The following is a 13885-nucleotide window of genomic DNA, read 5'->3' as shown; positions in this document are numbered from 1 at the left end:
TTCTGGACAGAGCTGGAGAAGGATATAGAACATAATTCTAATTCACAAAAAAAGACCAGATTTACTGGCCTAAAGGAGACTGGAGAAACCCAGAGACTATGGCCCCCAGACACCCTTTTAGCTCAGCGGTGAAGTTATCTCTGAGGTTCACCGTTCAGCCTGGGAGTGGATGGCCCCGTACAACCAAATGAGACTAACGAGGTACAGTAGTCCAGGGACAGGGGCCAGAAGGCAGAAGGGGGCAAGGGAGCTGGTGATAGGGAACCCAAGGTTGGGTAAGGATATTGTTGATGTGTTGGGAGATTGTTGACCATTGTCATAGGGCAACATTTGTAGTAACTGTTTAATGAGAAATTATTTTGTTCTGTAAGCCTTCATCTTAAGTGAGAAAAACAGCACAACTGGAAGAGCATAGTCAATGTCACTGAACTGTGCATGTAGAAATTTTTGAAATGGTATATCTTTGGCTATGTGTATTTTCACAAAAAAAAAAAGGTTGAGAAGTTAGAGGGATGTCATGTTGTGGGGTTGTTAACCAATGTCATAAAACAATATGTGTACTACTGTTTCATGATAAACTATTTGTTCTGTAAGCCTTTACCTGAAGTACAATAAAAAAAAAAAAAATGACATGAAAATAAATAAATAAATAAATAATTGTCTGTGTGGTAATATGGAACTAGAACTCTTATATACTCAAATAGTGGGAGTGTAAACCAGTACAACCATTTTGGAAAACACTATACAGAGTCTAATAGAGCTGGATATATGAATCCCTCATCATCCAGGAATTCCCTTCCTAGGTATATACCTATCAAAAATTTGTACATGTGTCCCATCTAAAAGATATCTGTAAGAAGGTTCATAGAAGCATTATTTGTAATATCTGAAAACTAGAAACAATCGTAGTGTCCATCAATAGTAGACTACAAAAGTATATTGTGGTGTATTCACATAGTGGAATACTAGACAGCACTGAAGATGAACAAGCAACTGCTGCATGAAGTAACATGGGGGTGAATCTAACAAACTGAGGGAAAAAGTCTAGACACACACACACACATATAAATGCACACACACAGGTATTTCTAAGAAAGCCAACTATTCAGTGTGATCAGAAGTTAGAAGAACAATGACTTTGACCAGAGGGTGTGCGTGGTGGGGTGTGGTCATGGCTAACAAGGGAGTCTTCTGGAGTTGCAGGTCACGTTCGATATCTTGAACAGTGTGGGGGCTACATGGGTGTATGAACTTGGTCAAAACGCACTGAGCTGACACCTGAGGCTTGTGTATTTCACTCTATGCACAAAGAATGCATTTGGGGTCCTTGAGTTCCTACGGGGAAAGACCTCTCTAACTGCCCCTGGTTGGTTTCTAGCTGAATTCTGATGTTTTATTGAGCTCCAGTTGGAAGTACACTATTATTGAAATTGCACGTATCACTTTTGCCCAGAATAACCAAAAGCTAGTCGGTGTCAAGTCAATTCCGACTTGTGATGACCCCATGTGAACAGAATAGAACTGCCTCCTAGGGTTTTCAAGGCTGTGACCTTTCGGAAGTACATCGCCAGGTCTTTCATCTGAGGCACATCTGGGTGTGTTCGAACGGCCCGCCATTCTGTTAGTAGCCCAGCACTTAACCGTCTGTACCACCTCGAGACTTCAGCTTCTGCCCATAGCCCATGAGAATTTAATCACATAAACACATTTATTTTTGAGGAAAGCTGGTAAGTATGGTCTTTGTTAAAGGGAGTTATAGACCCAGCTAAAAATCAGGGGGGGATTAATAAGGAAAAAAGAAAAAAAAAAAGATACTGGCAGGTAGTTTGAAGTCTCCGTCACAACTTGTATGATAATTTGGAATTTAAAATAAACACAGGAATCAAACAGTTGAACAATATATCCCCATAGACTCCATGGTTGACTTCGGTCTGGGGTTCCAACACATTTTCAGAAATTTAATGTAAGTACTTGTTATAATACCTAGCAAGCTAATTGGAATTCTGTCAACAAAAACGTTTCCTAGACAGTTTTTCTCTATTGCAAAAATTGTACTGAAATAGTAGTTTTAAAGCATACTTCCAATTTACAGGAACTACGTGAGTATTAAAACCAAAATGAACAATCACAGCAAACAAAATAAAACAAAAATAAATAACCCACTGTATTAGTTTGTAGAGCTGCTGTAACAAAGTACAACAGATTGGATGGCTTAAAACAACAGAAATGTATTCTCTCACAGCTCTGGAGGCCACAGTCTGACTGTAAGAGCTGGGCAGAGCTGTACCCTCTCTGAAGGCCCTGAGGAGGATTCTTCCTTGTCTCTTCTACCTTCTGATGGTTGCTGGAAAACCTTGGTGTTCCTTAGCTTGTAGAAGCATCACTCCAGTTTCTGCCTCCATTATGACATGCTGTTTTCCTCGTGGGATCTCTGTGTGTCCAAATTTCCCTCTTCTTTAAAGGATAGCAGTCACTGGATGAGGACCCACCCTAACCTGGTATGACCTCAGGTTAATGTGAGCATATCTGCAAAGAGGTTATTTGCACATAAGGTAACATTCACAGCTGGGGTGGTGGGGGGAGAACTTCAATATATCTTTCTAGGGGACACAACTCAACCCACAATGCCCACATTTTGACAAGTTGCAAAGCCCTCCACTCCTACTGTATGGGGAGAAATGGGCCTAAAATTGAACTCTGTGTAGTGATCAGAGGGGAACCAATTTCTGCTTACCTAGAGACATTTCCAAGGAGCCATGGTGGTGCAGTGACTAAATGCTCAGCTGCTAATTGACAGGTCAGCGATCTGAACCCACCAGTCATTCCGCGGTAGAAAGATGTGACATTCTGCTCCCCTAAAGATTACAGCCTTGGAAACCCTATAGGGCAGTTCTACTCTGTCCTATAGGGTTGCTATGAGTCAAAATTAACTCAATGGCAATGGGTTTGATTTGGTTTGATTAAAAATATTTCCTTCAATCTCTAGACTGACTATTATTGAATCCTGTTTATCAGTTCTGTATCACCCAGGAGTTGTGACAAAGATATCCTGTCTTACTGGTGGCTCATGAGGTCAAATACAACATCATTTTTAATTCTCATCTTAAGCTATATGGAACTAACTACACGCTGGACTTATAGCCACAGCCCTGCCAGCAAGAATACTGGCAGAGAAAGAGCAAACCTCAGCCATTAAGAAAGCACGTTCTCCACTGCCCTGTGCCGACATGTTACAAAAGAGGTACATGATTTGCGTTGAAGCTTAGTGTAATCATGAAGCTCTTATTAACAATACATTATGATTTTTGTATCTTGCATCTTTTTTTGTTCAATTCTCATTTACTTTTGATCCTGATTGTTATACTTCCTTTACGATTGTCCCAACAAAAATATAAGAAGTGAAACAGATAAAAATTCATAAGGCCCCAAGTCACTATGGGAGTCTTACTCTGTTTGCAACATCAGGAAAGTACCTTTTGGTAGACCCAACATCAGAAATTGTGACATAGAGCGCCAAAATAAAAGCAAAATAGAGCATTTGAAAAAACATGGAAGGTTGGGATTTCTGGAACTTTAATAGCTTTCCACTTAAATTTTTGGCTATCATGCACTTTAGTTAAGATGAAAAAAAAATGAGTTTTACAAGCTTCTACTTGCTTTAAAACATATTACATAATGGTGTGAGCTCCATAAATAAGGTTGTGTGCCTGCAGTGCTGTAAAACTTATTAGGTCACCAATATTCCTGGTTCCATATTAAGAAATTAGAAATAATGGCTCAGATTAGAGTTACCAGAATTTTTAAAAATCTTTTGAATTGAATCAGTCTTTCCCAGGAATATACTAATGAATTTGCAGCCTTGGGAAAAAAAAAAAATGTTTTCTTGTATAAATTCAGCTGAGGTGAAAGAAGTCAAGTTAACATCGTAAGTTTTATGTGGACTTTCCATGGACCTGGCGGGTTCTCCTGCTCTATACAGCTCCCCTTAATTTCCATTTTGTAGGCCCCAATGTGAGAATGACTTTTTAAAATCAGACTTTAAGTCTGAATATAGTAATGGCTAGCCTATCCTCCTTCAAATGTTATTTCAAGTTTAAAATGTTTAAACTGCGTCAAGTAGCTTTAGGTCCAATATATTCTCAAAGCCATTCTTTCTCCTTGCCTCTCCCCTTCAGTCTCCATCTCTACTTCCTTAGCTGAAAAATGTCTCCAGCTTCTGGCTCTGTAACCCAGCCACACAGTGCTCATCACATGGTGTCAGCTTGTGCTGAAGGAGCCCCATATTGCGCCTGATATCTTCACTAGAGATTGAGCTTCTTGGGGTATGGGGTAGATAATACAGCATAGAGTTGACCCAGAATAGGGGCTAAAGAATGATTTCTATTGCAAGTGAGTAAGAGAAAAAGAAGGAAAGATTAAAAAAGTAGTGTCGGTGCCACTTTGAAAGTCAGGATTACGGAGGCAAATAATGGAATCCTGGATCCATATGGGATTTAATTATCCTGGTCTCCAAAAGTCAAGGGTGATTTGACTGCACAAAGTGACTCTTCCCGTTTTTCAGGGGAGAGAGGTGGAATACAGGGAGAATTAACAGTTTATTACTCTCACATATTTTAGGAAGATGACACCTCTTTATCCCTGCATAATCCTCATATATTTCATCCATCCATTCTTCCTTCCATCCTTCCATCTATCCATACATCAAGTCATCCATTTACCCATCCATCTAGCAAGTCTTTACTAACCACCAAGTATTGATACACCAAGTACTATAGTGACATGGGTATATCTGATATTATCTCTGCCCTCTAGGAACTCACAGAGGCCACACAGGCAGCACAATGACAGAAGGTTAAGAGCCATAGTAGACAACTAGGAAAAATTATCTTGGGGTGGGATCACCGACAAAATCTTGGGGGGACAGGTCGGAGTCCACTCAACATCCTTGAGAAATTAATGAGCTATAAACAACCCGTCGCTGTTGAGTTGATTCTGGCTAATAGCAACCCTATAGGACAGAGTAAAACTGCCCCATAGGGTTTCCAAAGAGCAGTTGCTGGATTCGAACTGTGGACTTTTTGTGTTAGCAGCAATAGCTCTTAACCACTGCACCTCCAGAGCTCTAATAAGATATAGGCTTGTGTTTAAAAACTTTACATTTGTGTTTGACCTAATGTTATGGCTTGAATTGTATCCCCCCAGAATGTGTGTCAACTTGGCTAGGCCATGATTCCCAGTATTGTGTGGTTATCTACCATTTTGTGGTATAAATTCTAATCTCTGCCTGTGATTAATTAGGCAAGATTAGGTTATATTAAAGAGGATTAGTGTGGGATGCAACACCCTTACTCAGGTCACAGCCCTGATCCGATGTAAGGAGAGTTTCTTACGTGGCCTGGATCACCTTTTATCTTATTAAAGATAAAAGGAAAGAGAAGCAAGTAGAGAGAGAGGGACCTCATAGCACCAAGAAAGAAGCGCTGGAAGCGGAGCACATGCTTTGGACCCAGTGTCCCTATGCTGAGAGGCTCCTAGACAAGGGAAAGATGGATGACAAGAAACTTCCCCCAGAACTGACAGAGAGAGAAAGGATTTCCCTGGAGATGGTGCCCCGAATTAAGACGTCTAGCTTTCTAAACTATGAGAGAACAAATTTCGGTTTGTTAAAGCCATCCACTTGTGGTATGTCTGTTATAGCAGCACTATAAAACTAAGACACCTAACTTACCACAAAGAGAGAGGATGTGTGTTATTTTATATCCACGTCAGGGAATGGCAGCACTCTTTAGACTACTACAGTAGTCTCTAGGTATCCAAGGGGGATTGGTTCCAAGACCCCCTGCGGATACCAAAATCTGAGGATGTTCAAGTACCTGATATAAAATGGCTTAAAATCATCTCTAGATTACTTATAATACCTAATATAATGTAGAGGCTATGTAAATAGTTGTTATACTGTATTATTTAGGGAATAAGGACAAGAAAAAAAAATTCTGTTTTTTTTTTTTCTCCGAATATTTTCGACCTGAGATTGGTTGAATCCACAGATTCGGAACCCGAGGATAAGGAGAGTCGACTGTATTAAGAAAATTATATAACGTTATATGCATATATTTGTATGTCTATATAGCTACATGTTGTTGTTGTTAGGCACCTCGAGTTGATTCCAACTCGTATCAACCCTACAGGACAGAGTGGGGCTGCCTCACAGAGTTTTGTAGGAGCAGATCGCCAGGGCTTTTCTCCGGCAGAACCACTGGGTGGGTTCAAACCGCCAACCTTTCGTTTAGCAGCAGAGTCCTTAACCATTGCACTACCAGATTTCCATATATAACCGTGTCTATATAGCTATATCTATAACAATGTCTACTTAATTTTTTCATGAAAAATTTTCCAACTTCCCCAATGAGGTGATTTTTTTCTTCCTATTTCTCCATTCTTGCTTTTTCTTTTGTTGAATGCCTTCTTGGTCGAATGTCTACTATGTACCGGGAGAACATTGCATGTATGTTCAATTCAAGACTATGTTTCCCAGAAGCCTGTAGTCCAATGAGGAGTCAGATATGTAGTTAAATATTTGCAACACCCTGTGACAAATGCTGTAATTAAAGTACAAAGTATGGGAACTGGCAAACGGGAGTGGATGGTTGTGCTCATTTGGCATGGGAGAGATGGTGGGGGTAAATAGTAAAGAAAAACCTTGGGAGAAAAAGTCGGAATTTGAGCTGCATCCTGAAAAGAGAACAGGAGGTCATCCTGTTAAGCGGACTCTGCTTGTTTCAATCCAGCATCTATTTGCATTCAGTGTTTCCAGAAAGACTTGCAAGGACAGGTCACTGGGATAGGTGAGTAACCACAGAAAACCCTTAAATGCAATAATTCTCACATTCCTGTGTCTGCATATTGCTTTAAAGAGCTTCAAAAAGATCTGTCCGTCTACAGCAAACAGGATTGTAGACCTACGTTTCCATGGCCAAGTCTACACAGAGCTGAGGAGCTGAAGGGCTGCAGTGTGTCAGGGAGAAAATAGACATTACTCAGTTCGATTGCCTCCTACGGTACTCATCCATACATTGCCCATTGTGCACTGTAGGTAGATTCTAGCTTTAAAAAAATTAAAATATACGCTTCCCTGTTCCTAACAAGTTGACTCCACTAGCATCTTCTGTGCGGATCTGTCTGGACAAACTCAATTTCCTGCACCTAACACCCTTTTGGATATGAGGATTCTAAGTTCTTCGGACCTTTGAGATTTTCTTCCTAGACCTTAAAAACCCTGCGGAGATTGCCCCACGTTTACGTTTATGGCCCTCTTTAAGTTGCATTCTTGAAGACTCAAATTAAGTTGTTGTTTTTTTCCTCTCAAATAAAACTAGTTGAAGTTGAAACCAGCCACATGTCTCACTCAAGCCAGGCTGCCTTATGATTCTCGGGGAAAAAAAGAAAAAAAAATTAGTGAATAAGTGCTTTTCAAAGTGATTTTTTAACCTCTTGCCAACACTGTAGTAGTTAAATATGATTTTTTTATTATCATTCAAATGTGAGTTTGGGGACATGATTGAGGTTTTCCTATAATCAGTAAAAATGAGGAAACAACTTAAAAATGTTTGGGCAACCTCCAAATAGAGGGGAAAAAAAAGTGTTTTAAAAGTTTGTAGCACATGTTATAATAAAAGCCCAACAAAACGTAGCCCTTATAGTCCAATATTCTGGCACACAAACTTAGCCATTCTTCACAGAGACTTTACTACCTATTTCTAGTAGCCTGGTGGTGCAGTGGTTAAAGCGCTCAACTGCTAACTGAAAGGTCGGAGGTTCGAACCTACTAGCCCTTCCGGGGGAGAAAGATGTGGCAGTCTGCTTTCGTAAAGATTTACAGACTTGGAGCCCCTATGGGGTAGTTTTACTCTGTCCTACGGTGCCGCTAAGAGTTTCCAGTAGAGAGCCCTAATTATAACACAAACAACGTGAGAGAATGTTGAGAAGGTCTGAATAATTGTCTTGTGCCATAGTCACAAGTAGGTGTCAGAGAGACTGCACCCCTTCGTGCACTTTTTCCACCCCTTAGAAATTCTTTGGATTTAGAGTGTGTGACATTGAAAAAAAAATCTTGTCACTAAATGTAAAAAGTGAGGAAACAAAGCAAATCTTTCAAGCACACTGAAAGCTCTTCTTCTTTCAACAAGAAAATGACTTTTGTTTTTATGTTGTTTTTGTTATTAGGCACCATTGAGTTGGTTCTGACTCATGGCAACTTCGTGTATAACAGAACAAAACCTTGCCTGGTCCGGTGCATCTTTATGATAACTGGTATACAGGAACCCATCGTTGCGGCTATTGTGTGGTGCCTTCCAACCTAGGGGGCTCATATGCCAGCACTATATGGCACAATGTTCTGTTGTGATCCATACGGTTTTCATTGCCTAATTTTGGGAAATAGATCACCAGGCTTTTCTTCTCAGTCTGTCTGAAAGCTCCAGTGAAAACTGTCCATCATAAGTGACCCTCAGTGACGTAGGTTCCAATGGCACAACAACACACAAGTCACCACAGTACAACAACCTGCAGACGGGTGGTGGTTTGTGTTTATGGCAGCTTTTATGTAAGCATTGTGTTTTTAGCTATGCTCTCATTTTCAAAGCAATCATGCAAAATGTAAGATATGTTAAATGTCTCATTTGTTGACCTTTGCTTTTTTTTAACAAAACCTAAGATTTGTTTCGTTCCATCAAAATTGTCTGAACCAGCATCAGTGTAAACCTATATTTTCTAACTTTCCTAGCAAGCCACTGGTTCAAAATTGATGATCGAAAATAATTTTTGGCACAATAAAACACATTACAACCAAGAGAAAAGAGGTTTTAGAAATAGGTTCATGAAAAGTCTTGTAGATAATGTTCAGTGGCCCTAGCTTGCCAGGGCTGAGTGGCTTGTGAGGTGAGGCAACAAAGAGATGTCTTCCGAACAACTGGGTACAAAGGAAACTCGGAGTGAACACGGTGTTTTTGTAGCTCAAATTTCCTTAGCAAATGTTCCTCCAGGTATAGAGTGTGTTAATGCTCAGTGGGCTTCTGTCTTTTGCTGAGGAAGAACATTGATCAAACCAGTAATAGGCAATATTAAACAAGATTTTTCTAGGTGCTTTGAAGACCAAGTAGCAATAAATAACATTTTTAAATTCCAAGTATATTTTGAAGAGTCCTTATGCATTAACACCAACTGTGAATGCTAGCTTATTTACGGCTAAAGGAAAAAAATGGGCCAAGAGGAGCTAGGATAGGAGAGGGGACACAATGGAGAATCCAGTTCACATGAACAGTATCCTTGGAATCACCATCCTTTCTGACACCAAATCTCAGGTGCAGGCAGTCAAGATGCACTTGGAGAAAAGCAATGTGTGTGTGTGTTTCTGTCTGTGTGCATGCGCACACATAACTAGTGGATGGAGCTAGACAGTAGGACTCAGACAGAAGTGAAAAATTATGTCCCCAACATCCAGAGTACAGAGGCTGACTGGCTGGATCAAGACCAGAGTGTGAGTATTTGAAACAAGTGTAGAGTTAGGCTCCATACTTGAAGTCAGACATGAGGAAATTGGTGTGGCAAGAAAATAGGCACATAAAGGCAGGGATAACATCTCCAAGTCAAGGTCAAGCAGGGAAGGTAGTTTGCCAGGAGTAGACAAAGGCTATTGATACCTTAGAACACCATAAGGGATGAATACGTTTGACATTTCTCAAGCTGAAACAACTGATGAAAAATTCAAGCTTCGAGTTGCGATATTGAAGGATTCTATGGATAAAATATTGAAAGCTTCAGGAAGCATTATTAAAAGAAGATGGAAGGAATACAGAGTTACTGTACCAAAAATAATTGGTGGACATTCAAACATTCCAGGAGGTATAGCAGATGATCAAGAACTGATAGTACTGAAGAAAGAAGTTCAAGCTGCCCTGAAGTCATTGGCAAAAAACAAAGCTGCAGGAATTGATGGAATACCGGTTGAGATATCTCAACAAATGGATACAACCTTGGAAAGGCTCACTTGTCTATGCGAAGAAATTTGGAAGTTAGCTAACTGACCAAACAACTTGAAGAGAACCATGTACATACCCATGCCAAACAAGGTAATCCAATAGAATTTGGGAATTATTGAATAATATCATTAATATCAGGAGCCCTGGTGGTACAGTGGTTAAGAGCTTGCCTGCTAATAAAAAGGTCAGCAGTTTGAATTTACCCAAATGGGACAGTTCTGTTCTGTCTTGTACTGTCACTATGGGTTGGAATTAACTCAGTGGCAATGGGTATCATTAATACCACACATAAGTAAAATGTTACTGAAGATCATTCAAAAGCAGTTGCAGCAGGGAACTGCCAGAAATTCAAAGCACATTCAGAAGAGGACTTGGAACAAGGGTTATCATTGATGATGTTAAAAGGATCCTGGCTGAAAGCAGAGAATACCAGAAAGATGTTTACCTGTGTTTTATTGACTATGCAAAGGCTTTCAACTGTGTGGATCATAACAAATTATGGCTAACATTGCGAAGAATGGGCATTCCAGAACACTTAATTGTGTTCATGAGTAACCTGTACACAGATCAAGAGGCAGTCATTGGAACAGAACAAGAGTATACTAAGTGGTTTAAAATTGGAAACGATGTGAGTTAGGATTGTAGCCTTTCACCATATTTATTCAGTCTGTAAACTGAGCAAATAATCTGAGAAGCTGGACTATATGAAGAACAGGGCATCAAGATTGGAGGAAGTCTCGCTGACAACTTGAGATATTAAGATGACACAATCTTGCTTGCCGAAAATGAAGACAACATGAAGCACTTACTGATGAAGGTCAAAGACTATAGCCTACAGCCTTCAGTATGGACTACGTCACAACATAAAGAAAACAAAAATCCTCACAACTGGGCCAGTAAGTAATATCACGATAAACGAAGAAAATACTGAAGTTGTCAAAGATTTCATTTTACTTGGATCCACAATCAACGCTCATGGAAGTAGCAGATAAGAAATCACATTTTGCATTGCTTTGGGCAAATCTGTTGCAAAAGACCTCTTTAAAATGTTAAAAAAGCAAAGATGTCACTTTGAGGACTAAGGTGCACCTGATCCAAGCCATGGTATTTTAAATCACCTCATATACATGTGAAAGCTGAACAGTGAATAAGGAATACCAAAGAAGAATTGATGCTTTTGAATTATGGTGTGGACAAAGAATACTGGAGATACGATGGACTGCCAGAAAAATGAACAAATATTTTTTGGAAGAAGTATAGCCAAAATGCTCCTTTGAAGCAAGGATATCAAGATTTTGTTTCACTTACTTTGGACATGTTATCAAGAGAGATCAGTCCCTGGAGAAGGACATCATGGTTGGTAGAGGATCAGTGAAAAAGAAGACCCTCAGTGATGGATTGACACAGTGGCTGCAACAATGGACTCAAACATAGCAAAGATTGAGAGGATGGCACAGGTCCAGGCAGTGTTTTGTTCTGTTATGCATAGGGTCACTATGAGTTGGAACCAACTCAAAGGCATCTAACAACATAACAACATTATAATTTGTATGGTAAAATGTTGAATTTATTTACTTGTTTAATGTTTTTATTCAAATGTGTGGCTATGTTTAAGTAAATGAGATACAATCTTACTTTCTCCGAGAGTTACATTTTTCTACAGTGGGAACATTGACATGGGTAGAAAAAACTTAATACTTGTAATTAAAGACTTAGGCAAGATTTATTTTCTTAGCAGTGAGCAGAAATTTCTGATGGGCCCATTATTTCCTTAGAAATATTTTGATGGCTACAATATTGATTTTTTTTTTTTTTTGGTCTAACACATATGCCTCCGCACGCTTCTGTCATTGTGTTGTACTGCGACGGCTTGGGTGAGCTTTGATGCTGGATATTGTGCCAGCCGTATTTCAAATACCAGCAAGGTCACCTATGGTGGGCAGGTTTCATTGGAGCTAAGATAGACTAGGAAGAAGGACCTGGCAGTCTACTTCTGAAAAAACTGGCTGGTGAAAACCTTATGAATAGCAGCATAACATTGTCTGGTATAGTGCCAGAAGATGAGTCGCTCAGGTTGGAAGGCACTCAAAATACCACTAGGGACTAGATGCCTCCTCAAAGTAGAGTCACCTTTAATGACTTGGATGGAGTCAAGCTTTTGGAACCTTCATTTGCTGAAGTGGCATGATTCAAAACGGGAAAAAAAAAAATCTACATATATCCATTAAAAATTGGAGCATGGTTACCAGGGCCTCCACCGGACTGGGTCCAGTGCAGCTAGATGGTGCCCGGCTACCACCACTGACTGCTCTGTCCAGGATCACAACAGAGGGTTCTGGAGAGAGCTAGAGAGGATGTAAAACATAATTCTAACTCACAAAAAAAATGCCAGATTTACTGGCCTAAAGGAGACTGGAGAAGTCCCGAGAGTATGGCCCCCAGACACCCTTTCGGCTCAGTAGTGAAGTCACTTCTGAGGTTCACCGTTCAGCCGGGGAGTGGACAGCCCCGTAAAACCAAATGGGACTAATGAGGTACAGTAGTCCAGTGACAAGGGCCAGAAGGCAGAAAGGGACAAGGAAGCTGGTGATAAGGAACCCAAGGTTGAGTAAGGATATTGTTGATCTGTTGTGAGATTGTTAACCTTTGTCATAGGGCAACATGTCTAGTAACTGTTAGACGGGAAACTGTTTTGTTCTGTGGGCCTTCATCTTAAGTGAGAATAGCAGCACAATTGGAAGAGCGTAGTCGATGTCACTGAACTGTGCACGTGGAAATTTTTGAAGTGGTGTATCTTTGACTATGTGTATTTTCACCAAAAAAAAAAAAAGGTTGAGAGGTTAAAGGGTTGACATGTTGTGTGGTTGTTGACCAATGTCATAAAACAATATGTGTACCACTGTTTCATGAGAAACTATTTGTTCTGTAAGCCTTCACCCGAAGTACAATTAAAAAAAAAAAAGTAAAAAGAAAAAAAAAAATTGGAGCGTGGAATGTATGAAGTATAAATATACGAAAATTGGAGGTCATTAAAAATTAAATGGACCACATAAAGACTGATATCCTAGACATTAGCGAGCTGAAATGGACTGGTACTGGCCATTTTGAATCAAAAATCCTATGGTCTGCTATGCCAGGAATGACAACTTGAAGAGGAATGGCATTGTATTAATCATTAAAAAGAATATTTCAAGATCTATCCTGAAGTACAACTCTGTCAGTGATAGGATAATATCCATATGCCTACAAGGAAGACCTGTTAATATGATTATTATTCAAATTTATGCACCAACCACTAAGATCAAAGATGAAGAAATTGAAGATTTTTACCAACTTCTGCAGTCTGAAATTGATCAAACATGCAATGAAAATGCATTGATAATTACTGGTGATTGTAAGGTGAAAGTTGGAAACAAAGAAGAAGGATTGGCAGTTGGAAACTATGGCTTTGGTGATAGAAATGACACGAGATCGCATGACAGAATTTTGCAAGAGCAACAACTTCACTGTAAATACCTTTTTTCAACAACATAAATGGTGACTGTACATGTGGACCTCACAAGATGTAATAAAGAGGAATCAAATTGACTACATCTGTGGAATGAGACGACAGAAAAGCTCGAGGATGGGCTAGCAGCCAGGGTTAGAGCCCCTGACTCAGTGACCCTGGACCTGTTTTGTCTCCCAGCCAGGGGCTGACTGCAGAACAATCAATTATCCTTAAGCAAGTTCAAATTGAAACTGAAGACAATTAAAACAAGTCCACAAGAGCCAAGGTACAACCTTTAGTATACTCCACCTGTATTGAGAGACTATCTCAAGAACAGATTTGATTCACTGAACACAAA

The sequence above is a fragment of the Trichechus manatus genome, unplaced genomic scaffold (genome assembly GCF_000243295.1).
Source record: "Trichechus manatus latirostris isolate Lorelei unplaced genomic scaffold, TriManLat1.0 scaffold00072, whole genome shotgun sequence".
Lineage (NCBI taxonomy): Eukaryota > Metazoa > Chordata > Mammalia > Sirenia > Trichechidae > Trichechus > Trichechus manatus.
The sequence above is the reverse complement of the archived record's forward strand: the minus strand, read 5'-3'. Positions refer to the sequence as shown.